The following is a 15,578-nucleotide window of genomic DNA, read 5'->3' as shown; positions in this document are numbered from 1 at the left end:
CTCACATACATTTCATGAAATACATTTTTTTATCACAGTGTGGTATTGCAACTTGTTTGTGGCATCTATCGACTTTGGCCTCTAAGCTTTGAGCAGATACTCTTAATCATAACCAAGCATTTCTATAGTTCATTATATTAACACATGAATAATCAGATTGGAATATAAAATCTGCTTTTAGAAGTCAGTTCTAAGTTTAGCCCCGTTTACAAGTTTTGTATAAGACATCTTCACTAAAAATATCAATGCAGGTGCTAGACAACAGGTGACACAATTGCATGAATCAATTTTTTTATTCTAAAACTTACATTACATTGATATCGTTGTGTATAACGCATTGAATTTTACTAATTGATGCATCACATTGCCTATGAAATTTGCATCTTTCGCAGTTTATACACATTTACTGGGGGTGATTCTACCATGTAAATCTCAGTAAGTTCAGAAATCCATTTTTTTTTTTGTGGCCAAATCATAATCATATTGTATTCTGATTTTAGATTACGATGTTGCGTGCACTCCTGCTACTGTGTGTAATGACGATCTAGTATGTCGTGATGATGGTACTGACACTGGCAATGATAAGTGTTTGTGCCCAATACCAGACTGTGGACCATGTAATATCTTTATCATCAATTTTATTTACACGTGCCCCCCTTCCATCAGTATGCACCTTCTAGTGTTTCAAGAAGTATCCATAAATATCCACGTTTTGAAACATTGCTTTAAAATACCTTTAATGAATATTTTAATACATAGTTTTGTCTTAAAAATGGCCTATCATTATATAAGTAATTCCTGAACGCAGCCTTCGGCACCTTCGGCCCTGCAACTCGGTGACTGACAATTGTGTTCTTAGTGTTACACCCTGTTGCGGGAGCATTGGGTCGCCACTTACTAGTACAAAGTTGTTTGCTTTTACCGTTCTCAATGACAAAATTTTAATGATATAACTGGTATCGGGCTTTGAGTACTATTTTGATTTGTAACTTTGGACATATTGGTGTGCCAATATATTCCAAAATATATTGAAAAGTCATGAGTTTATTCCAAATTTTGATGTTTCAATGAACACTACCGGATGTACATATATGACTTAATTAGTTATTTGCTAAATTCTTTAACGCCGGTAAAGGGTACTGTAAATCTCTCAATTGCTACGAAATGTATTTATTTCATTGTAAATCTGATTATTACGTAAGAAGCAAAAATGTAATGTAGGAAAATGTTATTGAATGCAAGTGTACGAAGAGGGTGTAAGAACGCTAAACTTTACTTTACTGTGTAAATCACCAGAAACTAATTACTATATTCATGACTATATACATGTACTTTAAAGTGACACTCTTACTCTAAATCAATACATACACATTTATAACAAACATAAAACTGGAGTTATCAACCTTGACCTACTTCCTAAATAATGCATTTATGGAAAATATTTATTACTGATGACAAATTTGTAACCGTGTATTTAATAGCTGAATACACAAACATATTAAATGATCGGTGAATGCTAAAAAAATTACTGAGATCTCCTAACTTCTCATAAGGTTGAAATATCGTGTTTTCTGCACCTTTCTTTCCAGTTAAACTCGGTATTCTTCATTAGAACCATCGATTTCAACATTCATTCATCGTTTTTTGGATATTAAAACAATTGTATTAATTGTGGTAAATCTTATTTGGGAGTAAGATTGCATCTTAAAAGTTAAAACTTCCGTTACATAAGAATCGCGTTAATTCCAGTGTCATCGTTTAGCGTGGCTTGCACTACTAATGAAGAATGTGCAGCTGAAGATAAGAATACAGCCTGTGATATTGGAGGATCTCCGGATGTCTGTATTTGTGTATCTGGAACTTCACAAATGGGACCTATATGTGTTGTGGGTATGTTGAATGTTTCTTAAAAATATCTGCTTACTTTGTGAGTTATATCTATTTCATAGAAGTCTTATCTAAATCTAGAAGATCGGGTTTTATAATGCTATTGTAATTATTGTATGTTAACCTTAAATTATCTATAAAGTCAACTCAACTCAACTCAAAACTCGTTTTATTACTAATTCAGTTTCAGTGTATGCAACAACATGAAAAGGATAAATATATATATATAACGCATGTTAATTATTGGTAATCGGGTACAGGAATTCGAAATAAGTGTTTAATAGTACGTAAAATTATAGCCATCTATACATGTACGTGTATAAAACCTTAGCAGGGCCACTGTTGTTTTATCCCGTCACATATTTCGAGTCCATTGGACCAAGTTACTGTTTTAGGCCGGGTTAAGAGTTTGTAGTCCGAAATACACATGCATGTAATAAGATTGCTGTATCTGGTCCAATATATTGGAACCATTGTTGCAAAATAAAATGTTTGTCAACTGGTCGAATATATGCATCAATACCCGTTCTGCTGAATAAAAGTATTGTTTGGTCATTTTTGTCGTTCGTGTAAATTAAACAAATATCTTCTTTTTTATGATTCAAGGCAATATATATACTTTCAAAACTTTATGTAAGGAAACAAAGGGCGACTACGTCCAATCAAAGCTTAATGGAGATACATTTACGAACAATCAATATCTCAGCCTGAAAATAATGTGGAATCGTACACACAGCCAACATTCGATATCAATACCTTATTTTAGTGAAGACATATGTGAGCATAGTTCCTACGTTTTCAACAAAAGAAAATTAAACAAATAAAATTGTTTGTCACAATGTGGTTAAGGGATTAAAAAAGAAAACATAATACATGTTATGACAGCTCATTACTGCTGAGGGCGTGTGATACCACATATGGCTTATAAGCACGTGTCTCTGTCATGGCACGTATGCATGATCATTATGTGTCTGTCTTAGCACGGCAAATGGCATGACATTGGTATCATTAAATAATTCAGGTTATTTCACTCGTGGTTGCCACAAAATCATACAATTCCTTCGTAAAATCCATAGTATAGAGTGATAAGGAATCCCCCTTTTCAGACCGAGTGCCAAATGGTAAATGAACGTTACCCCCCACTGACAACTGTATTGACAAGAATTCTGCATGCAACACTGATAAGATATGCGAGTGTACAGCGCCTGCAGCCCTGTATAACGGCGCCTGTATCGAAGGTTTGCTTTATTAAAATGCTTTCTTTAATATAATAAGTATTTACAAGGAAAACTTATTTGATTATAGTCGTAAATTCTTGCGCCTCATTTGGTTTACAAGGTAAAGTCTTGTATTCATATTTCCAGTACAACAAGTTCAATGCAAGTTGCAATAAACATCACAAATTTGCAAGTTGCAATGTGACAAACTAAATGTGCAACGTATCATTTGCCTAACTAAGGTGCCCACTTGACTTTTCTGTGTCAGTTAACATTGGAGTATGTAAGGGTAATGGATTTTCTATCATCTGCCATTGATCTTTTCAACCAACAAATATAGATTATGTAAAATGATAGTTATATAATGAAAACTATCGGTAAGACATGTTGAATTATACTTAAGCAAGTTGATGTTTTGCAGAAGTATTAAAACGCTTACTTTTTATAGCCAACAAATCACTGCACTGCATGTTTATTCTAGAGGGAAAACCATGGGGTCCTTGCACCGCTAACGATACGTGCGACAAAAATGTCGAGTGCCTCGAAGGAATGTGCATGTGCAAAGATGGCTTCGACGGACAATGCATCATGAGTAAGTTCCAGTACGTCCTACTGTTTAAATTTTAAGCCACGAAATCGATCGTCATTCTAAATATCTAAAATGTGTTTCGATAGCTTAAGTGCAATTCAACACCATACATGCAATTTATGCTCGCTTTCTACAAGTTGGTGCCTTCGGTGGACAGTGTGACGGAACTGGAAACAACGAGTGTTCCAAGGACAAGAATGCTGTGTGTGATACTACTGCAGAGAAGTGTATGTGCAATGCACAGTCTGACCCTATACAAGGAATGTGCCGCATGCGTAAGTAAACCTGTATTATATATGTACTTGAGATTAATTAGTAAACAAAGTTTTATATAATTCTACATAATTTGCAGCAGAAACACTATTATGTTTAAAATAAAGAAAACTACCGTTAGGGGCTGTACGCTTTATATAAATGGATAATAACCGATACAGTAGTTTCTTTTACTCAGGTGGCGCCGTCGGCGGAATGTGTGACGGTAGCAACGAGTGTACCCAGGACGTAAACGCCCAGTGCATGGATGGCATGTGCACGTGCAAGACGGGCTTCTCGCCTTTCAGTGGCATGTGCAGGAGGGGTGAGACGCTCAATAAATGTTTTAATCATATCCTTTTTTTCTTAAAAACAACAACAACAAAAACAATTTCAGCAGTTCTTCAAGAACTTATCCTGGAATATGATATATATGGAATATTTCGGGACTAAGATACCAACGAACAGAATTTAAGGAAGACAAATACATGAGCACACATGTGTTTTGAAAGTTAAAAGTAATGTTCTGATTCGGCAATTAACTGCTGTATTCGTTTTCGGTTATATATCAAACGTGCATGTATTGTGATGTTGTGTTTCCGTTATCTGGCGCGGCAAAACAGCTCTCAAATAATATACGTTTTTCGAGGCATTAAAAATTAATATTCAATGGCACTAGGCCATCCAACGCTTGATATACTGACATTGCCCGTTAATTCTGTATTGTTAAATACAATTATAGGTCTTAACGTTTTGGTAGTGATTATATGAGTGATTAATGATACTGTTCGACCTCTGCAGCGGGATCCGTCGGCGGTCTTTGCGAAGCCAATAACATTTGCTCCAGAGACAAGAATGCCATGTGTAACAACGGAATGTGCATGTGTAAGACGGGGACTACCTCCATCGCAGGGATGTGCCGCACGAGTATGTGTACAGTGACGTAGTTACTTTAAGGCCTTATAGGCCTGGGCCTTCAACTTTTTTGAAAAATGACAATATTTAATTAACCAAAAAACGCACTAAAAACTTATAGCTACTTAAACACTTTGAACAACTCAAAAGTTTGTCTTATTATAGCCAAAGCAAGTTTGGCAACTGCATGCAGTGTGCATTGCTTGATTTTATTGTATTCATTGCATATTTTATTAAGTGTGTGTAATGTGCATATAAAATGGATGTAATTGTGTTTTTTTCTCTACTGGAATGCTTCCAAATTGCACCATTTTGCTTTTAATTCATAAAGGGTGGGGGTATCCCCAAACTCACCTAGAACCATCGGGCCTACAAGTTTGTTTTGGCCTAGTTACGCCCCTGTGTGTACCATTCATTTAAGACAAGTATAAATTTCAAAATAACATCAATGTCAATGTGTTGATACCTGTTTGTTTGTCATGACACCGGTCACGTTACCCATGTGATAAATCAGTTGATTTTTTTATATAAGATGGAGCTGAAGGCGGATTCTGCGTCGAAAACACGTGCACGATGGACAAGAATGCGGGGTGTGTTAGTGGCATGTGCATGTGCAAAGCTGGGTACAGAGCTATCGGCGGCATGTGTAGGCGAGGTATTGTTATGGTTTGATTGCGGTCGATATGTAGACGTAGGTTAAGACTTAGATCTTGATTATAGGATAACCAATTATATATGTATTGACTCTGACTCACTAGCAGCTTAAATATAAGATATTCCGAGGTACTAAATTATTTAAGTGTTTGCCCTACATTGTCAGCCAATCAGGGGCGCTAGATTTTTTAAAACGTTTCGTTTCTTATTTATGAAGAATCGTTACTAATTTCTGAAGACGACTCTTTAGGTTAAAGTAAATTACTATTACTGCGCATGCGCATATAGCCACGCCTACTGTTTGCATATGCAAAGACGCTATTTTAGGGTCAACACTGATTTAAATGACATCACAATTTATTGAATTGTTTGACATGTCTTTTTAAAAGGCTTAATTTAAAAGCTGATGCAATTTGGGAGGGGCTAACACTAAGACGGTAATAATTTATTAAGTAATTTCTTCGTGAATAAGAAACCACGATCGCTTCGCTGCGCTCCGATTCCTTAAGTTACTTATTCACGAAGAAATTACGTAATAGACTCTAACCTTTACATAAAAACAATAATGTGTAATGCGTGTGTCGGAAGAGTAACATTAACCGACCAACCGCATTTACAAACGGATCGAAATGTACTAAATGTGACTGTTTCAGACGGGAGTTTCGGAGGAATGTGTGTTGGAAACGCTTGCCCCAATGACAAACATGCAATGTGCATGAACGGCATGTGCGTATGTTCATCTACAGCGACCGCCATCGCAGGGTGGTGCGTCCCCAGTGAGTACCCGTTTAGAGAACATTAGAATTATAAAGGTCACTGTTTAATTGATTGTTATTTCCCCATATACTACATATATTTACATAAAATTACTATCGGCTTTAGTGATTACACCCTCCAAGCCTCGGAAATTTGTTCAATGTTACTCATTTTATAGACGGTGCCCCTGGAGGACATTGTGAATTAGGCGCCTGCCCCCTGGACAAGCTGGCCACGTGTACCAACAACATGTGCATGTGCAGGACCGGTTCGGTGGCCATTGGTGGCAGTTGCAGGCCCAGTAAGTCAGAGATCAAGCCAATACATTTACTTTCTGATAACCGTTCGTTTGCCTGCTGCTCAATGCAGGACGTTAATAAAAGTACCACATACAGATATAAAGCTAGAGAATAGTATGAAAATATTTTTTTAACATTTTATATTAGACATCACCGGGTTGTTTGAACTATCTTCATTTAAAATAGATCTGTATTATTCTGTTAATGAAAGAAATTATGATTTTTTTTTAGAGTATTGAATAAGACTCAAACACACCGATGTGTATGGTAATACTTTTAAGCAAGCTCAATTATCATATGATTGTATTTGCCATTTGTGTTGCGAATAAAGCTCTTGTCTTAATATTAATACTTGTACTTATTTCCGATCTCTGACAGCTTGTTTAAAACTGCAACTATTGTTACAAACTTTCAATAGCGGGCTCTCTGGGCGGAATGTGTAGCTCCACGAGCAAGTGCAAAGGGAAGTTTCTCACGTGTGACACAAGCTCCATGATGTGCGTCTGCCGGGGCGGATGCAGGACATTTCATGGAACGTGCATACCGAGTGAGTTACCGAGCTAAAACTTTATTTAAACCAACAAAATTGCCGTGTTAGTGAAATGCAACAAGTGCATGTAATGCGCATATTTATATATCGTAATGCTTCATGTTTGAATCGTTCAGGTTTATATTACACAGTTCTAACGTTGAACGTTGAACTGTTATTCTGAAGCAATCACGAATACAGATAAAATACATGTTACTTTAAAACATAGCTACATTTGAACAAATCGTGGTATGATTCTGATCAATGTTTTTTTCCAGACCGAAGGCAACACAAGTCGCCCGCTACATCAAATCTGGATGGTTCTCCAACAACATGCAAACCATTCAGTTCCAACAAACGAATATTGTACCAACGAAGTAACCTAGCGACTGCATTTCTTCCTTTAACTGTCTTAAATAACAGCATTAACAAAACCTCAGGGCCCGTATTCAACTCACAAGAAGTAAAACTGTTACCTTACAAAAGCAAACCACACCTATGCTTTGAGATTATTCACACCAGGATTAAAATGGTTCCACTCGCAGATATATGAATTCAGCTTTAGTATAGCATCTGCTTGTACAAGAAAGTACATTATATTCGGTTTCCATGGTATTATAACAATAAAACCTGTCTTATATGAAATGGAAGATGAGTTGAATACAAGCCCAGACGTGGAGTTGATAAAGATTATTCGATACTAATATCATGAATAAAAGTGAGACGTATTGGTGTCATTTTCGCTTAGGACAATGAAGCAGTTCTGTTCAGTATCGCACTCGAATTCTTACTAGACTCGTCCATTTTCAGCGATTACGAGAAATCAAACAAACAGAAAAGGAGAATGCTGCAAAGAGTGAAAGGGTTCTGTAATCACTCGATGACATTCAGCCCTGTTATACGTAGATGGCAACTGTATGCAATGTAGGAAGCCGTTGAAAACGATAAATGTATTGTTCATTGACTATATTCATATTCACTCGGACATGACAATCCATCCAGCTTTCTACCGCCTGCCCACAAATCCAGCTTCTTAGTCATTTAAGAAGAGTTAGATTTAATAGTGAAAACGCAACTCTAATTGATCCAATGTAATATTTTACTGAAATTAATTTGGATGAAATTTACAGTACTGTACAGCCGTTACAAATTGGAAAATATTTGTTTCAATAACTCTAGCATCAGAAACATTAGATCAAAATAATGTTAATCTGGAAGTTGAAGTGTTGCGAAAGATTATAAATAACTTCCATCTGAGTGCTGGATATGGCATACCGAGTGTCCGTAAATATCAGAAACGAGGGTCCGGATACATCTTGAGGACTAAGCTCAAGATGAACGTAATGTTTATAGATAGAAGCAGTTTCGTCTGTCTAACGTGAATTAACTCAGCGATCGATGTATCTTCAATGAAGGCACACAGACGCGAGAAGTCGACAGGTGCAAGTCTTGCATTAGTTTGATCTCCAAATGGTATATCGGTTGGCAAGGGGAAGGGTGTCCCGTTCCCAATAAATATTTTGAAAAAAACCCTAATGAACGAACTATTTCCGGCATTCTCATGATTGCGAACCCCAACGTTCAGTGAAATTACGAAAAGCATTGAGCGACATTGTTAGCCTTCGATTGTTATTCTGGATTTAAAGCCTGAAGCACTTGTCATTTAGACGGAGTCAAAATGGAGTTGAACGCCCGGTAGTAATATGTCTAGGTACATCGACGTTACTTGGACCTGAGTGTGTATACCTCGAGACCTTGTATTATTTTGACAGAGTGTAAGATCTTTCGATTTCACTAAATCCGTTGTTGACATTGACCAGAACTCGCATCCATATGTTGGTGTTTTTTTGAATAACGATATAATTCTATAATCAATGGTCTAACCGGATTGAGGTTCCCAGGGTATAACCTACTACTGCAAATGTTCAGAAAGGTACCCCGCATTTTCATTCAAGCTTCGTCAATATTCGCAATGCATGATAGGGAACATGTTCCTTGAATGTATGTACTATATAATTCATTCCTTGAAATCTAGGTACTATGCAATAATTAATATTGTCATAAATAATGTTGAAAACCATGACAGGGCACTTCTGTACATAAACATTATATTCATATCGCCAACGCTTTGAATAGCCAGTACAAATGTCCAACCATGCCTGAAGGGCTGTTAGCGTAGTTCGATATGAGAACCATGTCGTCTACCTAAGGGTAGCTTACCGTGTTGTAGAAGACATAGATGCAGTAAGCACATGTCTCTAGCCAAGCCACTGTGATCGCTACATATTCTTGCGCATGCCTGTCATAAGTTTAAACGATAAGATCCACAGGGTAGGAGTTCAGGTATAAAGCTTAGCCTTCCGCCCAGAATACTTAAATAGGCAGACATTGTAACACACTTGATATCAACCTTTTGTGTATGGAACAATTACTACTTATCTCTTAAAATGTCGATTATCACTTTTAAGAACGTTTCAATTTATGTTTACCTTCAACGAATTATGATTCAAAATACATGTTCACATAAAAACCTATTTAGTCGCGTCTTTGATGCCTTGCCACATAATTCGTCTTGTCAGGCCAAAGTTTTTATATCTTTAGATTTACGGAGCGCCGTCCCTAAATATTGCAAAACCTAAATCAAAATGAAATTAAATTTCGTAGTTTTTTTTTCGCCGAACGTTGCTCCAGTGTAAAGACGAAATTAAAACTAGTGTTCTATAACCCATATCTCAGAATCAACTGGTGTACCAATTGTCATTCATTGTCGGTCTTTTTACTACAATACCACGTAAACCAGTCGAAAATACGCGGGGAAACAGACCAGGTATCCGCATTGTGTGCACACCGGTCTTACTGACCTGTGTGAAAGCACTCTAAGCATGATGGGAACGCACTACTTTTTCAAGATGGCGGCTTAAACACGGAAGTGTCAAAATTATAAAATTGTAAAGTGAAAAACAATTCAATTTAAACGCCGTTTGTGTGATCTACTGCAGATATTGATAATATTTAATTTATTTAACTGGTCTTTTATTGTATTTTATATAGATGTAGCATATATAAACGTCATATTGATAAGAATGTCGTGAAAAATGAAAACGCACAAATATGGATACTCCAGTAAAGGTTGTACGACATTGTTTAACATGTAACAGCCAAGCACAAGGAATCTGAGAAATGTTGCTATGCGAAACATCATGTTTAAAGAGCATTTTGAAGTTTAAGAGTGTGATTTACAGGAGTTGAGCAATGACAGATTTGTAATGTGTGAAGCATGTATGAAAAATTTGGAAAAAGTGTTCACGATGAAAACTGTCCTAAAGAAAAACTTGGCAGATAACAAGTTAATTCAGGAGAGGAGAAAGCGTATGATTTTACATTCTGTTTCACCAGTAGTAAAGAAGTTTGTACGAAACAGACTAACTCCAGTCAAACCTCGAAAAAGTGTGAAGCAACTGTTTAAGATCAACACAGAAAAAGAATGCCCTTTAGAAACTGTAAGTTTAGAAGCTCCTTCAGAACAAAATGTGACAAGTGATCATTTATACAGTGCACCAATAAATACCACCAGCCAAGCTGAACATACATATGCAGCAAATAATTTAAGGGACAAATCACCTGGAAACTTAAATCCATATCATTCACATAAGAAGAATGTTTTGTGTCCATTACTGATATCCAAGGGGTCAAAGGAATTGTTAGAGCAAGCTGTTAATAACATGTCACAGGGTATTATTTCAGCAGAAGAAATGTTAGAAGCAATCGTTAACATTCCTTTAGTTTTTGAAAGACTTTGGCAAATTATTGTGCTAAAAATATCAGTTCAAATGGACCAAATTTGTAGCTTAAAACAGCCAAGTGTCCTTAGGTCAAAAGTAACAGACATTAAGGTAGAAACATTCTTTCGGGACATACTGTTAGAGATGCATGAGCGTTGCCCTAGAGCTTTGGACTTTCTGATGCTCATGGCATGCCCAGTTCGGTAATGCCAGAAGAAAGCTACGTCATCCAAGCCATTTATGCTATGGCCATGTACTCCAGAAACTGCCAGCTGATAGCATTCCAAAAATGTGTTGCTGCCTCATGTATCAGATATAAAGCAGGGAATGGTGTAAGTACTATGCAAACATATTTTTTAAATATTTTTAATATAAATTATAATGTAATACTTTAAAAGCAAAATTTCAAGGCAAAAAATAAATATATTTATTTTTATTTTATACAGTTGTACTGCATATAAAAATACAAAGTTTTTGCAATATTTTTGGTCATTTATTTGAAAAAAAAAACATTTGAAAATATTTTGTTGTTTGTTTGGCATTATAAATATAGTTATTTTAATATGACAATTTATTTATTTTGTTGTATTTTAGTTACTTGGGCTAATGCACACCATGGGTCTAAGCGTCCCTGAACAAACCAAGCTGACCCTGTTGGATGAACTTGGAAAAATTAATGGAAAGGAAGTCATCGCTGCTCTCAATCAAGGAAAAACATTGAAGATAACCGTGGACAACATTGATGGAAGGATTAAAGCTAATCATGTTAGTAAACAAAAAATAATAAAAATGATAATTAGAAAAACAACAAAAATAATACCATTGCCTTTATGGCTGTGCATATATATTTTCTTTATAGCAATATAAATAATTATTAGGCATGTTTATTTGATGTATGCTACATGTAAGTTTTAGCAGGCACTGATAAGTCTCATAAGTTTTCAATAAAGGCACATGTATTGGTTTAATCACTGGTTACATGTATGTTCTTGGTCGGCTGAGCTTACCACTAATACCAATAAAAATGTGAGTAGGTCATCTGTCTATATTACTGAAATACTGCTGACAATGGTACAAATTCATTTTAACACACCTTGTATTAAATGTACACACTAATATTGTATTTCCTTACAGGTGAGGTTGGATGGTGGGAACAGAGATTTTCACTACACACATTGGTCTGTCATTATAGACAGATTTCACCCCAGAGACCTCCAGGACCTTTGCTTTTAACACAAATGGGGCCACTTGAAAAATCAAACTTTTCCCATATCCGGTTGGCAAAATAGCCATCACATCATGTTTACTTAAAACATGCATCAAACATTCCCTCTGACAGTCTTTCAGTGGTTTTACAAACCCAATTTCCTTAGACACGCGTGTTATTATTTCGTCCATTGTTAGTTAAAAACCGAAAGAGAAAGTACATAGTTTTAAATATCTGAATAAAATAATAGTAACACGGTCGAACTTTTAATTGTATCTTGAATTTTAAGACCACTGAAGAATAAGTAAACCATTTTTAATCACTTGAAAAAGATATAATGTGTTTTATTAAAAAAATCGCCATCCCTACGCGGACTACTTTATGTCGGAGTATTTTTTACCCCAAATGAGGGTGAGTAATGCGTCGTAAGACACAGGTCTATTTTTGAGACCGGTGTGTACACATTGAGGTATCCGTAACCGTACCAACGTCCGGTCAAAAGTGAAAGTGTTTACATAGTAACCATACGAGAGAATGAGATTCGGAAGCGGTTCGGACAAAAATTTAGTTGTACAATATTTCCTGTTTTTTCTTTGACAACAAAGCAGTTTATTAGCATATATAACGGTATCAACATATATGTCTTGAATGAAATCAATCGTGTCCACGTTGCATCTGATATTAAACGGTTATAAGTTGTCGATTTCACAACACCATAAATGTTCGATGTTTATAGTTTAAAAATAGTAACACAAATTTAGGTCACTGATCGAAGACGGACAACTTCTGTATTAAATAAATTTATAATTGATTGATTTATCCCCCTCATAAGCATTTCATTGCGATATTAATTCAGAAACATACTTTTGTATAGATGTACAGAATTTGTTTTGCCTTTGAACGATCTTTCAAAATTTCCTAGTTCAGCTGTTGGTGAGGTATACCACAGAGTCTGATCCAGCGCTTGCATTTTTCTAAATTACTCACTGATTTTGGAAACGGAACGAATTTCACACCATGTTTAAGTCGGTCTGGATACCTTGTATCCGAATAACAAGTACCATAACAACAGCTTTTTACCAATACAATAAGGCGAGGAAATTCCAACGCATGTTTATGACGGACAAAATGGCGGATAACAACACGGCTTATCAGCGCTGTATTCCGATTGGCTGATGGGACCTGTCAATCAAATCCTGTCGTAAGGTTAATTAGTCAATGGCATACCCCTTATTTCTGCAGCTTTATAGACACATTTTTACTACAAAGACGTTCTGATGTTAATGTATTGTATTTAAACCAAACCGTCGATAATTTTACGCGTGTATATTGTGAAATGTTTGTAGATCTAGCATGTTATTCGCGATTCGTGGAATGATTGCGCAACTTCCGGTAAAAATAAGGAGACAAAAATTCGTGGGTTGTATTTGTCAATAAAAAGTCGCTGGTGCACGTCGTATATTGACAAGGGTGAATTGAATTACAGCGCAAAACTGCATAGGTTCTGTTGAACAGAAACTTCAAAATAATATCGTGTTTATCAAAGTCGAAAGGGATATTTTTTTCTTAATTTGACTCTGAGGAGCATTGAACACATACAGTACTGCTTTACGATCATATATTGGAAGCGAAAAACACAAGGCATCCTATTACGGTCGTAGTTGTTAATTTGTTTCATACTGAATTGGAATTCAAATCGTTATGAAATACTGAAGATGATGTAATCAGAAAATAGTGTTTGTTTCTGATATGAAATCAAACTGATCGGTTGCTCATGTGTCAAAGGGCATCCCTATGGCTGGAATTAGAAGGATATTGTTAGGATCAGTTCTTAAATCAGTATGAAGACATTTCATTTGAAAACATATTACACTTGCCAAGTTTATTTTAATGCTCCCAAATCTTCATTGGTGAAGAACATACATATAGTTTATAGAGTTTGACCGTCTATGCACCCGTATGCCCTGTCAGACTTTGAGGTGAGGAGGTATGTCCATCAGGGCTTGGACTTTATTTGGTAATATTGTCTATATATGAAAACCACATTGAATTGTCACAGTGCTATTTGTTAAAGACAGAATTATATTGTGGCCAATTTAGTCAGTAATGCCCATTTCAATTTCTTTATTACACTGACATGTTTCATTAAATCTATAGGTTGATACTAATTATATATGCATCACATATGCATAAATGCATAGTTGCATTTAAACAAATATACCGTTAAGGCGTTAGCAATTAATTTCAATAAGCAGTTGAACTGTGTTCTGGTCAATATTTCCAGTCTATAAAAAGCATCTTAAGTTTTGCTTACGAAACTTAATTGTGATCTTTTACCCTTAGTACAGCCTATAAATTGGCTGACACAAGTCAGGTGTGTTTTGTCTTCATGATATCAGAAGATTTAAAAAAATCCGATTTATTTTTATTAGTTTCTTCTTCAGGACTTTTAATGCATTTTTTATTTCCACCTCCTTACTCATTTTTTTTAACCTCCCGTAAATCTAAAGATAAAAAACTCTGGCATATTCACTATCCAGAGTTTGATTGAGTGTTAATTTCTTAAAACACTTCGACAAACCTTTTCACAATACGGCCGTCTGATGCACAGGTGCTCGTCACATTGCCTGTATACAGTAATATATTTTTTATAATTGTTTATTTTTGATATATATATATTTTTTTAATATTTTTTTTGTCAAGATAGTGAATAAATGTCATTTAAAACAATATTCCACAATTGTTCATGAAAAAAGTTAGTACATATATATATTTATATTTATATTAAGGTGAACATGTACAAAAATTCTCAAATTCCAATCGGACCTAGTCAATAGAACATGGTTCCTAAAAAAATGGAGATAATCTAATAATTTTTACACTTTTGATTAGGTAAGATTCCCATATACAAGAAAAATATAACTTTTATGCTAGTAAGATTTACCTTTACGGCATATTCAAACAAAATGCACCGACCAGAAACTAAAATTTGCCATTACGAAAGAACCGGGAGGTTGAAAAACGAACGGAATTTTCTCCCCTAAACACGTTAAATACAGACTGACATGCAAACTTTGAACATGCATTACAAATAAAAGCTTGAAATATCATTCCTACCGTTTAAAACTCGTTGAGTAAGACGCGTACACCACTTCCAAGCACTACCCTTTAAATGCCGAGTGCCAGGCAAGGGAACTCCTTGTACCAACTTTTAACGTCTTTCGGTATGACGCAGCCAGGGATCGAACCCAAAACCTCCCGCTCCGTAGGCGGACGCCTTAACCACTAGGCCACGGAGACGACCCACACATGTGCGAATCATGACACTTACAAAATGCATACATTTAGTTTTTATCCTAAGATAAACACACTCAGGTCCAAGTAAACAGAAGGTTTCAAACATTTGGAATATAAGGACTCTCTTGTAACTCAGGGGCATTAACCCGACCGCTAACAGAAGGTTTCAAACCTAGGACTTTGGAATACAAGGA

At 35.8% G+C, this 15,578-nt stretch overlaps 1 pseudogene; it reads left to right on the top strand.

Moving 5' to 3' along the window:
• Window positions 1-10,391: 10,391 nt before the first annotated feature.
• On the top strand, window positions 10,392-12,113 carry LOC128226223 (uncharacterized; annotated as a pseudogene).
• Window positions 12,114-15,578: the final 3,465 nt, after the last annotated feature.

The sequence above is a fragment of the Mya arenaria genome, chromosome 3, assembly GCF_026914265.1.
Source record: "Mya arenaria isolate MELC-2E11 chromosome 3, ASM2691426v1".
NCBI lineage: Eukaryota > Metazoa > Mollusca > Bivalvia > Myida > Myidae > Mya > Mya arenaria.
Note: the sequence above shows the minus strand (reverse complement) of the source record. Positions and strands in the feature narration are given on the sequence as shown.